The sequence below is a fragment of the Mixophyes fleayi genome, chromosome 1 (assembly GCF_038048845.1).
Source record: "Mixophyes fleayi isolate aMixFle1 chromosome 1, aMixFle1.hap1, whole genome shotgun sequence".
Classification (NCBI taxonomy): domain Eukaryota; kingdom Metazoa; phylum Chordata; class Amphibia; order Anura; family Limnodynastidae; genus Mixophyes; species Mixophyes fleayi.
The window spans coordinates 130,456,868-130,469,230 of record NC_134402.1 but is presented as its reverse complement, the minus strand read 5'-3'; the positions used below and the strand labels follow the sequence as shown (position 1 = coordinate 130,469,230).

Genomic DNA, 12,363 nt, shown 5'->3' with positions numbered 1-12,363 from the left:
AACACTAGACTCACAAATCTATATAATAAAACAAGGCATCAGTCCATTACTGAGATTCCATATTGTAATTCACTGATTCCAATATATAAAAATGATTAGTCCAGATGTGCGCACACCTCTCAGATAAGCAGCACAGTGCAAGATAACTCAGTCTATAATGGTGGGAGTACTTTAATATAGAATCGTTGTCCCAAATAATACAGTCACAATAGTGATCGAAATACACTGAAAATGCTGGCCCAGCAGATGGTATAAGATATAGGCCGCTTTGGCCTCAAAGAATTCCCGTAGAATGTCCGGCTGCAGTATTAAGCGGGGAGCACCACAACCACATTATCCTCTCTGAGTGATTGAGTGATGCAATATGGAATGAGTACCCCAGATAAGTATAACCGCATCCAACAGTTCCTACCTCTTCTTGGAGCAGCAGCTCCCTATAGATAGCAACAAATTATGAAGCAACAGACGACATTTTAAAAAAGAAATAGACCTCTAAGACCAACTGACAGCGGATGGACTTAGCTTTCAAGTAGTAGTAAATTGCACAGTACATGGTTCACAAAGTATCCAACTGACGCGTTTCATCGCACAAGACGATTTCATCAAAGACAGAACAATCAGACTCATTAGCTCCCTCATATACCCAGCGAACCAGTAAAATTACCTGACACCTGTAGGAGCTTAACCCTTCATATTTCCTAAAGAACAACTATCCGTGTGTTGCAAAAATAAATTTTACATTCTGAATATAGCATATCAAAACCTCAGATTGGCAAATTTAGATAAAAACATATAAGCAACAGATACTATAACCAAAAATCATATAAATTAAATAAATAGAGTCTATGTTTATAACACATCTAAAAATAGAGCAATCAGTAATTTGCACATTAACTGTTTAAAAAACATCTAAATGAATCATATATTAAATCCATAGATCTCTTTAGTTCAAATTATACCATCGTGGATTTCACAAATCTAGTGTGAAAGTATGAAAGTATAAGTATGAAAAGTGTGTTACACGCAATAGACAAATAACATCTGAAGATAAAATTTAAAAAAAACATGACATTAAATATATTGAATATGTATAAACTAAATATAAAAAAGGAAAAAATAAACAATAAAAACAAAAATGAAAATCAGAGGAAAAATGAATAAAAATAGATGATCACTGCATAAAGAATCGCATAATATCAGGTGAGTAAAAATGGGCGTGTCCACAATACATCCACATAGCGGAAAATCTAAACACAATGCATGTAAACATTGAAACAGAAAGAAATACCAGGAGTTGCATGAACATATACCAAAAGAAATACAATCACATGAAATTAATACATTTAGCTACAAGAGAGTGTGGGACGGACGGACCTGAAAAAATTCTTATTTATACAATCTCATTAAGTTCAATGGATTCATTTAAACACATTGGGGATAATGTATCAAAGAGGTAAATCCTAAAGGCCTCCTGTTTACACAGGTTTCTAAATCTTTTGCTACCCCTCAGTGTGGTTTTAACAAGTTCTACCCTTGATATGGAAAGACTACTAGGATCACAACTATGTTTCAAAGCGAGATGTCTAGAAACACTGTGTGTTCTCAGACCTTTAAGTATTTTACGCCTATGTTCGTTAAAACAGATTTTTAAGGCTCTAGTAGTCCTGCCAAAATAATATAGGTTGCAATTACTTTTAAGTAGATAAATAAGAAACATCAAGTTACAGTTTATGAAACCCCTGATCTTATATTCTTTATCACCTGAATTCGATTTGACACATTGTGTTCTATGTTCAATGAATTTACAGGTAATACAACGTTGCCCTCCACATTTGTAACAACTGTCAGCAATAGGGGAAAACAACATCTTATATTTTTCAGCATAACTATTTGTTTTCATCTTCGAGTCTTGTCTTTTGGAAGTTTCACCCTTCCTGTGATCTATTGTGGGCTTGAAAAAACTAGGTACTAGAATGTTTTTCAAATTATTGGCTTTCTTAAAAACCGTTGCCGGCTTCTTCGGTAAAAGAGGCTTTAATATTGGGTCCTGTCTTAAGATAGAATAATTTGAACATATGATCCTCTTAATATTAAACAAAGGTTTGTTATATTTAGAAATAAATGCCCATTCATGAGCATTAACTTTCTTATGTTTAGTATTTTTGGGAAATGTTATTCAAATACTATACCGCCATTAGGAATATGTCCACTATTATTGGCTGACTTTGAAAACAAAAAAGTTTTTCCTTCAAGGGCTTGCTGTATAAGTTTAGGTGGTAGCCACAGTTCAGAAAATTTTTGGACATAAAATTAGTTTTTTGCAAGAATACCTCATCACTGGAGCAGTTTCTGCGTAACTGCATTAACTGTCCCTTTGGAATGCTTTGCTTACATTTCAAATAATGCGCACTAGAATAGTGTAGATAATTATTACAGTCAACCTTTTTAAAAAAAGGTAGAGGTAGATATGTACCCATTCATGGCCGAAAAGAGTCAAATCGAGGAACTCCATCTATGAGGTGTGGTATTTATATGTGAATTTTAAATTATACTTATTGTTGTTTAAACCATTAACAAAATCCAAATGAAAAATAAATCATCTATATAATGGCCATAGAGGATGAGGTTCCCCGCCCCCCCGAGCTTACCTCCCCACACACAGGACTTTTCAAAGTCCTCCATGGCATAGCTCGGGGCAAAGTCCCCATGGCTGTACCCATCACCCGTAAATAATGACCACCATCAAACAAAGAGCGATTATGTAATAGAATAAAAGAAATATAATTTACAAGAAATCTCTGGTGCTCAAGAGAGGTCTCATTTTCTTCACGTAACACTTTCTCAATGAATTCCAATCTTTTATCATGGGGAATATTTGTGTACAAAGATTCAACATCCAAAGTAAGAAAAACAACATTTTCTAGCAATACCCTGAAGTAAATTTAGAAGATATGAAGAATCCCGAATATGTGACCTCAACTTGGTCATCATAAGCTGCAAATAAAAATCCACATAACTAGATAACTGTAGTGAACTATTCCCAGAAATAATTGGATGTCCCGGTGGATTGGACAGATGTTTATGAATCTTGGGTAAGTGGTAATATACGGGTGTGATAGGGCGAGCACCAAATAAAAATCCAAATTCATCCCTTGAAATGACACGGTGAGGTCCAAAACATTCTTTAGCTCTGATTTGTATAATTCTCCCATTTTTTATAAAATGTCCTATTATGTAATTGTCATTTTATTTGTAAATGTAAGCTTCTTTTCTATAGTCCACCACATTTTGATGGACTAAAACATATCTTTTAAAACAGTATTATTGACTTTGTTTTTTACTATAGGTCCTTTCTTATTGTCCTTATTTTTCATAGATTTAAGTCTATTGCCATTGTAATTTGAAGCCTTAACTGCTCCCTGTCTTACTCCCATCTTTTTACATCACAACTTCCTTTCTCCTCTTTTTCCGCTAACATAATTCTGGACATTTTCATCAGGCCTGTCGCCAATAATTGATAATGATTTTTGTGTGTCCAATCCCTTCCCTTCTGCGTTTGGTATGTCTCTAAAAAGGAGGCTGAGTTTTGATTTTTATAATGATTTGTAGAGATCAGATTTCCCTTCTTCTATGTCCCTTCATATAATCACTATAAAAAGATTGGCTTATTGCAAAACATCAGATACAACTTTATACTAGTTATGAATACATGTTATTCATACAGACTAATAACGTAAAAGATGGCTCAATTTATTGCTGTGCACTAAGAACTGCAAAATTGTTCATAATCTGGCTGCTTACCATTTCCAGTTTTAAAACAACCTTTTCTCAATCTAACACAAACTAATATAGGTGGTTCATATTGTTGTCATTACAGTAATTTATAAACAAGTCTTGTGAAGTTCATAACAAAAAGTAGTAAAATAAAAAAGTAATTTAAAAAAAATAATGCCACCAAACAACCTCTTATTCACATGATGAAGTGACCTATTTAAACATGCACTTAATGCAAGAAACAACCAAAGAGAATCACCAAGGACACTATCCAAATGAACTAGCAGAAAATAAAAAGTTATGTTCAAATAATCTGGATCATTTACAAATCAATTTAAAATGATTTGCTCAATTTTCTAAATGTTATTATACAGTGGTCTAAGTAGAAATTTAGTAACGGTGTATATACTTCTGTATACTTGGTGCCCACTTCAACCAATGTGATTATATGAATTTGAACTGTCTAACCAAAATGTATCAGGGAGTTGTAAAGTGTGACTATATTTACAAAGAAAGTCATCAAATTCAGTACAACCTAAATATTTAGAACCAACCAAATTTTTAACAAACAAAATAGAGTTGGGAACACATAGTAAACCTACTGTTTGGTGCTTAAAAATAACATGCATTCTGACCCTGTGTTTGCAACCTGCCCATATGAATTTGGAGAGAGTTTGCTGTAAATGTTTACATATATATGTAGGTATTTGAATTCAAAGTGTCTGACATAAATACAAGAGTCTGGGGAGCATATTCATCTTGACAGCCACTGTGTGGTCAAACCAAGAAATAATAAACTTAGTCCATTGGGTTAGATCTGATTTAACTACATTAAAAAGTTTTTGGAAGGTAGCCACATACAGCTGTGAATAAGATGTTGTCAAATATATCCCCAGATATTAAAATTTTCAGTTTTGCCAGCGGAAATTATAATTAGCTTTCAGGTTCTGAGTAACAACACCGGGGGGGGGGGGAGGTGGGAGTGGTATATTAAAAGGAAGGATTTCAAACTTATCTGCATTAATTCTAAAGTTAGATAGAGAGCTGTATGCAGCTATTTCTTTAAGGAAAATACCTTAGACGAGGTACTTTCCCATTTTAAATTCAGAGGGCTTGATCCAAATGCTGGCACTAGTTATACCCCATGTCCTTCTCATGTTTGGCGGATTGCTGAGCCAGCATTGAAGACCAGCAGAGAAATCAATGCCTCCTTCCACCTTAAGGGTCTACAGAGTGGCCTGGCTTGATTGAGTTCAGTTATCCTCCAGAGCAGGATGCCAGTGTTCGGACCAACAGCAATATATGCTTGAATTCATTTGGCACAAATATCAGTTAGGTGTTTCAAAGTTGTTAATGTCATCTATGCTAGCTGGTATTTCATTTAGTACTTACCGTGGTTTTAAAAAAAGTCTCATTTTAGATACGAAATGCGTTGCCTATTTGATCTCTTGAGATAATATATATTATTACCTATATGGACCTGGAGATTCTTTTTACATAAACACTTATTGAGGATATTGTGATGGAATGATTGTATGAGGAACTATTGATCTTCATTTTTGGTTTCTGTCTGGGCAGATTTTTCCTACTCACCTCATCTCGGACCACATTTACAGTCGGTGAGCTGCAGAAAGAGCCGGAATCGGAGAGCCCTAGTGGTTGTGAGCACTATCTGTGTCACATATTTATTAAGAGAAAATTGACAGTGGGACACTGACTCCCGGACACCGATTGTGGTGATTTTTCCAGATTATCCTTATGTGTCTGACAGGTCCTTATTTACTCAAGAGGCTAATATTATAACAACAGAAAGTTTCTTTTAATTATTGCATTGGTGATATATGCTTTTAAATGTAGATTTTTGAACATTAATTGTATTGATTACCAGCTCTAAGAGATCACAGTCTTAATTCTGCCCTGGTTTTTGATAAAGAGTATATTTTCACTGTCTTATGTATTGCACTTTTGCGCTGTCTTCGTTTGTTTCCTAGTGAATTTTTTGGGGATTAGCAATTACCCCTGCTTATTACAGGTACATTGTGCATTTTCAGAGCAGTATAGCCCACCACGGGATTCTTTTTCGTTTGGTTTACGGTATTTTGTTTATGGCTGAATTGTGGAGGAATGGGGATTTTTCCAAAGGATTTTTAATTAGGGCACAGTTAAGGGGTGAGCTAAGACACATCCCACTGCTGACGACACCAGACGACCTATAGATCTGACTATGGTGCGCAAGCCGATAGTTGCAGTGCGAGCAGGGCCTGTTTCTGAATATGAAGCCTGTTTTTCATGTAGGTGAGCTGGTAGCCTCTTCTAGGTTGTCCCTTGATTCCAGCTTATTAGCTAAAAGTGGTATTCTGCCAGATGCATCCCTGGTTTGCAAGCTGCATGAATCCATTCCAGGGCGCGCGTCCAGAGTCGCCGCGGCTGCCCGCGGGAGGCCGGTCGCGGGGGTGGGATGGGGCGGGGGAAGACGCATGGTCCAGCCGCGGCGCCCGCACCCAGCCCTGCTTCGCGCCCCAGCCCGACCGACCCAGCCCTTAGAGCCAATCCTTATCCCGAAGTTACGGATCTGACTTGCCGACTTCCAGTGAACAGTCATTCAGGTCTGAAGTCTGTGGTCAAGATGACTGAACACTAGATGAAAAGCTTCTGCCTATATGCAAACAGAAATACAGTAAAACAATGCAGATGGTGTGGCTTGCTTCTATTGGTCCAGGCTTCAGGAAGGTCCAGGGGGTTGCAGATTATAGGCTAGTTCAAACTAAAGAATCCAAAGGTGGGGGTCATCTCTCCAGGGGATGTACTTCAATCTTCCCGCCTAGACTCCAGTTACAACTAGTCCATTAGCATTTTATAGTCAGCATCATATTAAAGGTTTATTCCCTAACATCAATAACTAGAGTATGCAATGTGCGATCTCTTCGCCGAATGCACCGGACAGCTGCTGATGTAAAGGGGATTAATATGATATCAGACATGACCTGAACCATAGGTTTTACTAATATGTATATAACTTATAATATAACACATAAACACTACTATATTTTGACATAAATAACTATGTGTTGCAACTACAATTAATGTGTACTATTTACAAATGTGTGTGATTGTGCGAATGTATACAAAAGTGTAAAAACTGTTATTGCCACGTGTCGAGGCTGGATACGCCCTTCCACGCCGTAGCGTGCTCTACGCATATTTTCAGACAAAGACAACCAAGTTTGCTCGATATTAATTGAAATGACTTTATCCAATTTGCTGACTTTGACAATATATATGAAACATAAAAATAGAAAAGATATGTATGTCAATAAAGAACGGAGATATTCTTATTTGTAATTGTTAATTTGAATTTATCGCAGCTGTGTTGCAGTTTAGGGGAGAGGGCTTATTGGTTATCCATCAAAAAGACTGGACTGGATGGTTATATTATGAGGGGATCGATGGGAACTGGCAGTCCTGAATGGTTCCCATCTCACAAAGAGGGTTCTTACACCCCATATATGTATTTCACTGGGACAGAGGGTCAGATGGCCAGTTGGATGGTCATGGCAAATGTGAACCTGTTTTTGGTTATTGTGCATGGTTTTCTTTGGCCTTTCGAGGCATGTATGTCGCTCCCCTAAGGTGATGATAGAATAACTAAAGACTGTGCAGTGCTTGCATCATTATAATGTGTGCTATTATGCTGAAGGTTTGCAGAATAGAGGGGCAGATAGCTTCTGTGTCTAAGGTAGCAAGCAAGAAGCAAAGTTTGCATCTCTACCCAACATAAAACAAGACAGGGCACTAAAGTCAACAAAAATAGGATATGCAATGAAATTATCCATTTCATTGGAAATTTTAAATATGTATTCTGATTTGTAGCTGCAAATTAAATACTGCTATTAAAGGGACTTTTAAAACTAAATTACATGTTAATATATATAAAAGAGCTATTAACAGTCAAAAAAAATTGCATCTGAACAGTAAGCAAAAGAAAAAAGTAAGGTAAAAACAAAAAGATACTTAATCTCAAGTCTCACATTACAAATCATAAAACTGATACTACAACATGTTGTGGAAGCAGTTTGAACTCCAATACTCTAAGATGACACAAAGCCCTTCATATATCTATGAAATGAAATGTTTCCATTGCGCTTTTATCCTTACTGCTGTATTTTGATGTTTATGACAGTGACTGCCAGTTTGAAGGATGTCCCCTACAGAACAACCAGCCATTCCTTTGATGCAGTATGGGACGAATCCTTCCTTTAAATGTAAGTAGGAAATTGTAATATTTAAAATATTTCAGCAAAGTAAATTATTTGTACCCAGAAGAAGAAATGTACTTTCATAGCTTGAGAACTTTTGTAACATAAATCTGTCTCAAAAATCATAAATATATATCAACTTTAGTACTATGAATATTTCTCTATTTATGCAGTGCTTGATGAAAAATATATTGAAGCTCGATGATATTGTATTTCTCTCAAGATACAATTCTTTGAGGAGCATTTACACTGTTGTTGGATATGTTGGATATTTCATTCTAAAGTTTTTTTTGTGCTATACATTTGATTGATTTCTTGCCACTTGGCATCTCTGCCAATTAAACTCAGTGGAACACAACATTTAAGACTGTTAGTCTGCATGCCAATCATGCACGTTACAATCTTCTTAAAGGTCATTTTTTGGCGATTAGAAAGAAATATTGATACTATGAAGAAAAGTAATATCATTCATCTGAAACACCACTATACTGCATATTAGATTTCAGAACTTAAATCCTTAGAGCTGTGCTGTTTAAATGATAGCATTGATTTTGCAACAATCCTTTAATATTGCATATTTTTTTAAAAATAAAAATATATTGCCCTATTCTATATTTTTAGCCTAAAAACATTTGTTTGACTATTGTTGTGTTTCTTTCCCTTATACTGATGATCTGTTGATATTTATATTATGATTATTTTCAACAACCTTGATTTACAAGTGATCTGGCTACATACTTATATAATACAGACCCATATCTATCTATTCAGATTTCTTATTTGTCATTTCCATTTTGAATACAGCAGGAATGAAGATTTTTATTTGATTTTTAGAGGGTATATTAACAGATGTGGATGTGTTTGTATGTAATTAAATGTTATATTAAAAATAGGACTTTCATATTTATTAATAACTGTAAAGACAATATTCCTTTTTGTGCCTATATTGTGCACAAACAGAATAATGTAAGGTTAGCATTCAGTATGAACTGTTAAGCCACATCTCTACAATATTGTGGGCAGCAAGTATACACACTTGCTGTGCCTGATGCACATCTGGTGCATCTTGAGATGCATCTAACTCAACATATGCATGTAATTACGATCCTTTAAATGTGTGTCTCATCCTATGTATGTTCAGAGAACAAATGCATCCAATTCTAAACAAGCTTCATTGTGAGCAACATTGGTAAAGGTTGCAGCAAACTGGCTGGCTGCAAATGTTACCTATGCAAGAGGCATATACGCAGATAAGGGGCATGTCTATCATTTGAGAAAGTTCTAGGCTGCTCTCTAACTCTTCCCATCCTCTTCAAATACACTGGCAGTCTTGGAAGTCAACTGTCCTTATGCTGGTGAGTCAGTCTCAATTTTGTGCGACTGTTATGCTTAGTTAGGACTTTGTTCCAACTGCAAGGATAGTTGGGATGTATGTCTTTCTTCACACTGTACTCCTTATTAAGGGTGAGCTGCTTGCATCAAAATGTAGTGCACACAACTTGCCCTTAATGAGCAGTACAGATTAAAGCTGGACATGCATCCCAACTGTCTTTGCAGTAAGAACAAAGTCTTAATTGAGCGGGATAGTCACACAAAATCAGGACTGTCCTACTAGAATAAGGACAGTTGGCAGACAGTGCTGCGCTCCCCTTCTAGGTCCTGCAACTATCACTTGCTGCGGCTCACTTGCTGCTTGTCTGGATTCTGGAATGTTTGGACCGTGTTTGGGAAAAAAGGAATTGGTACCTAAAATATTCAGGGTCTAGCAGTAAGTGAACAATTTGGGTCTCCCTCTCCCCAACCAGTCCCAACGTTAAATCATTACCACCTACATTTAATAATTAGGCCTCCCTAACCAAAACCAGTCCTAAAATAAAATGATAAGCATTCACATTTAATAAATAGACCTACTCCCCATTAACATCAAACATTGAATTCAAATAATTAAAAATTGATAGATAAACCTATACCTCCCCCACCATGCTTTGACAGTAAATGAATGGTACTTACATTAAATGAAAACACCTATTTTCCCCCAAATGAAACAATTGGCATTCACAATCAATAATTATCCATCCTTATCCCTAAACTCAACATCATTTTAAATTAATAATCCACCAAACCACCCAAGCATTAATTAAATATTGACATCACACAACCTTAATTGAATACTCATTACTATGACACCACTATAAAATTATATTGCCCATACCAATAAGTTAATATTTCCCACCTACTATTAAATAATTATTAACCACCCTAACCATTAAATTAATACCCAGCCTCCATCCCTATTACAATATGAGCCCCCATTTACCTTCTACCATCCTGCTCGGTAGATTTCAGAGGCAGACTCTTCTGTCTGTCTCTCTTATGTCATGCACACATGGTACTGCATATGCTTCTGCTCCAGGAAGGAGGAGGACGGGACTAATAGTGTAGAAGAGAGGTGTGTGGCAATAAAGTGGAGGGAGGGACCAGCCTGTCAATGAGTCCTGGAGAGAGGGAAGGTTTCCAGGCAACTGGAAATCCCCTAAGTCTGTGCCTATACACCTAATATACAACTAATGTTAATGGAAAACAACCGTGTTCGGTCTATTACAGAAATTGACTTTTTTTTTTTTTTTCTTTTGCCTATTCAATTAATATATATATTATATATATATATTATATATATTATATATATATATATATATATATATATATATATATATATATATATATATATTCATACACATCTCTCTCTCTGTCTCTCTCTGTCTCTCTCTCTCTCTCTATATATATATATATATATATTTATATAAAATTAGGAAAGTGGAATATCTTTTTGCATCTAAATGATTGAATTGGGTGCAAATGAAACAGGCAGGAAGAGAAGCGTAGCCCAAATATGTGGTATCACATATTAAAGCAATGTAGTGTCACTGCAAATTACTAAATTCTTTTAGTTGTCATCACACCAGGTGAAAGCACAATCAGATAGGAAATCAGGGACTGCAAAAATGTTACTTTGCAAGTTTCAGTTTTGAAGGATTCTAATGCTGATCAAATGCACGAGTCTGATTGGATATACTAGCTGACATTTCTAGAACCCTGGCCATGGCAGTCACTACTTGGTACAGGTGAATTAGGTTGATGCATCCATTGGAGAGAAAAAGGGGTTGGGATGTCCAGCTGTTTGCTTTCACAGTAGCACTAAAAGACTAAGCTGCACGCCCACAAGCAATTCTACATTTTGAAATTTGGAAAACAGTGCTTTATTGTATGGGGAAATTGGCTTTATGAAGCCTTTTGAATGCAGAAGGATTTTGAACACCTAGGTGTTGGCTTATACAGTACAGCAGATCTTGGGGAGTTAGCAGCATACAATTATTAAACTCCTAAGACAAATTCCAGTGTGTTAAAAAAGGCATGGTGCCTTAATTAATAAACTGGAATTCTAACTCCTAAGACAAATTCTGGTGTGTTAATTAAGGCATCATACCTTAATTAACACACTAGAATTCCAGTGTGTTAATTAAGGCATGATGCCTTAATTAACACACCAGAATTTGTCTTAGGAGTTATAATAAAACTTGCTGCGTACTCAAGTAATTATTTACTATTATTTATATCATTTATGTTCATTTAGTTGTATTGCCCCACTGAAGCACTAATGCTATTTGAACTAACATATACAATACTATACTGAAAATAAAGTTTCTTTCAAAGCACGTTTTGGGGGCCAGCCAGTTGCTTCACAATGTGCTCTACTTGTCCACCCACTAAATTATAGAATTACTGAATTACCTATTCAATTAAAGACAATTATGTGAGGATGCAGATTTTTTTTCTGGTTGCAAGTATAGACCAGATGCCACTGTTAAACCTCAATTTGTGTCTCTTTTACAGGCTTCAGCTATTTGCTAAACTCCTAGAATTGCTTAAGGCATTGCTAATTGTTGGCTTATCTTATCTGCAAAATGCTAAATTGTACTTTGTTTTACACGGATTTGCTTTATATGTAGTCTAGTGTTTAACCTGTTGCTTTTCTGCTCCCTAAATGAAAATTACTTTACCTAAGCAGAGAAGTAAATCATTATATAGTATATTAGATGATTCTGATTCATATTGCCTACCTATCGCTGCCATTGACGGACAATTGTTTTGAGAATGTTATAATATATTAATTTGCTGTGTGTTGACTCCTATGTCTCAGTCTATTAAAAAGTACTAGACTATAAATAACAAAATGAATCACCAGATCACGGCAATTGATTAATATACTTTTGATGATGAATAAAGTAATTTACTGGGTCTTAGCACCTCTCTCCTCCTTTCTCAAATACCCTCA

At 35.8% G+C, this 12,363-nt stretch overlaps 1 protein-coding gene and 1 long non-coding RNA gene across 5 annotated transcripts in view; one reads left to right on the top strand and one right to left on the bottom strand.

Moving 5' to 3' along the window:
• The window catches only part of LOC142142061 (bifunctional heparan sulfate N-deacetylase/N-sulfotransferase 4-like), a 320,049-nt gene that overhangs the window by 67,485 nt on the left and 240,201 nt on the right, over positions 1-12,363 (bottom strand). The gene's annotated exons all lie outside the window — the stretch shown is intronic.
• LOC142142102 (uncharacterized) overlaps positions 1-12,363 on the top strand; it is a 107,265-nt gene that overhangs the window by 41,347 nt on the left and 53,555 nt on the right. The window contains exon 2 of the long non-coding RNA XR_012689046.1: positions 7,955-8,036. This is a non-coding gene — a long non-coding RNA (uncharacterized LOC142142102). The remainder of the gene's footprint in view (positions 1-7,954; positions 8,037-12,363) is intronic.